This window comes from Eptatretus burgeri, chromosome 12 (genome assembly GCF_056783735.1).
Source record: "Eptatretus burgeri isolate ZD-2024b chromosome 12, Ebu_testis_v1, whole genome shotgun sequence".
NCBI classification, from domain to species: domain Eukaryota; kingdom Metazoa; phylum Chordata; class Myxini; order Myxiniformes; family Myxinidae; genus Eptatretus; species Eptatretus burgeri.
In genome coordinates this window covers 94,965,516-94,967,954 of record NC_140972.1, presented here as the reverse complement: position 1 = coordinate 94,967,954, position 2,439 = coordinate 94,965,516, and positions in this window count along the sequence as shown.

Below are 2,439 nucleotides of genomic sequence, written 5' to 3'. Positions count from 1 at the left end.
TAACTTACAAATTTTACACTAAACCATGGCCCAGGATCACTGAACTCTGCAAAAAGAAAGCAGTTAGCAGGGAGCCAGGCTGCCCGCTTGCAGTCTCTGGCTCAAACAATGCAGGTGACAGGGAACGTGGCTGGCTGCTCACACGCAGTCCAAGGCCTTCCCTTTTGAACTGAACGCAGTGAACCACAACGGTGCATGGGCTGCACAAACGCAGTCTCCGTACCAGCTCAAGTGGCACACGCAGTGAGCACAACGAATGGATGCATGGACACAAACACGGTGCACGGGCCGCCACTGCAGGCCCGTGTTGTAGCTGCCAACTGGGCAGTTCTTGCAGCTTGCAAACTGTTGCCTTGCGGATCCTGGCGCACATGGAAATGAACAGGGGGGGCAAAGCAAAATTGAACGGGGCTGGTTAACAGGGGCAGTGGGCATGGCATGGCAAAGGCAGCAGGCAAACACAGCCCGCAGAAGAAGAACGTTGCAGGCAAACACAGCCGGCAGATGAACTGGCCGGCACAGGCCTCGAAGAAAAACAGCCAGCAGATGAACTGGCCGGCACAGGCCTTGAAGAAAAACAGCCAGCAGATGAACTGGCCGGCACAGGCCTTGAAGCAACACACGGCCAGCTGATGGCACAGGCCTTGCAGCAAAACAACAGCTGCCGATGAAGTTGGCCGGCCTCCGCCTTGAAGCAAAACACGGCCAGCCGATGAAGTTGGCCAGCCTTTGCCATTCAGTGGAGGTTGGTGGAGGGAGTGCGGTGGTGCTGGCCACTTGGAAGGCGGGCTCGGACCTACCTACCTGTCTCCCTCCCAACCTATCGCCTTTGCCTGTCACTGTACATACCCACTCCCTTAATTTGTCAAACCCCAATTTAGCCCCAACTTATTTTTTTTTGTTGTTTTTATTTTTACTCCCCCACTATAAATCGTCCCCTAACCCCCTTTATCGTCCTTGTTCGGCTAACCTATCCTGTCACCTAGCCTACTCCCAACCCCTACGTTCCCTTCCCGGAGGGGAATAAGGGAGAGCTAACGTCCTGTGTCGAGGCCCAACGAAGCCTCAGAATGGCCTCCCCAGAGTTCGGAGATCTATAACCCAAAGTGGGTCCAGCGGCCCACAACGAGAGCGAGGGGATGGATGGTGCGGAGGGGTACATCTCCTAATCTACCCTAACCATTTAACTGTTAAACTACCCCGGGGCTTTCAACAAGCGCCTCTCGCTTAAACTATTGGTTCTATAAACCCAGATTCCCGTCGCCTGTGTTGGTGTCCTCACAATTTCGGGCCTCGCCCCCCAATTTTCTCTCCGTGCCCTCACACGGTCTCCTGGCTGGGACACGTGGCTCCCTTTGGCAGGCACGACCCTCTGCCGATTCTCCCGCTATGGCACCCCCGGGCACTACACTGCCTCCGAGCCTACCAGCTCCCTAACACCGGGGAGTGCCCCCCATGGCACCTCCCCTGAAACGCACACGTGGCAGGCCGGCCTCCCGGGCCCCTTTCCGAGGGTCACCCGTGCCCACAACACTGCCCACGCGGCTAATGGCGCCCCGGGCCCCCGCACCAAGCAGGCGCACCCGTGCCCACTACTCTATCCCGGCCCCCCATGGACCCATGGCCTACCGCGGCCGACTAGCCTGGTGCCCGGGGTACCCACTCAGCGATACTCACCTTTCGCAGCCACGCTCCCAAGCCCGTCAACAGGGCTCCTGCACCCCTCCAAATGGGTCTCGAGCCTACATTCCCAACAACAACAAAACGACCTCCATTTTTCAATTTGACTAACCCCCTAACTCACTTTATACTGACCCCGGGGTCCCTTGGGCGGGAGTCACTCCTCCCCCCAATCACTCATCGCACCATGCATTCCCCATTCACTCCACTCACACAGACCCGCTGGCCTCACTCACTCAACAAGTACTCACCTCACAACTCACCAACTCTTCAACACACACACCGCTGAACTCTGCCATCCTCCTAACTACATCCCCTAACTAACTCGTGCTCCCACGTCGTCCCTTATACCACAGCACGTTCCTTTTAACACTACGTAGCTAAGCTACGTCCCCTCTACACATCCACAAGTCTGTCACTGTCTCCAAATAAATCATTTTATTCCCCAACCTAAATCTCGCTGCAATCCCTCTAACTAATCCATTCCACGGACTCCATGAGGACTTACCCCTGCCCCATGAAGTCGGTCTAGCTAAGCTAACCCTTCCCCCTAACTAGTTTCCATCCTGTGCCCAGGCCAAGGGGGTCTTCCACCCCTTGCCCAGGAATCCTGTACACCCGAAAGTGAGGCTTGCTTTTCTTTTTTTTTCATGCGCAGCACCTGCGCGGCTACTCAGAGCTCGCGCACTTTGCACCTGCCCGTGACGTCATGCAGCTGCACGTGTTCCTCGTCCCTCCTTGGACGGGACCATCCGGCAG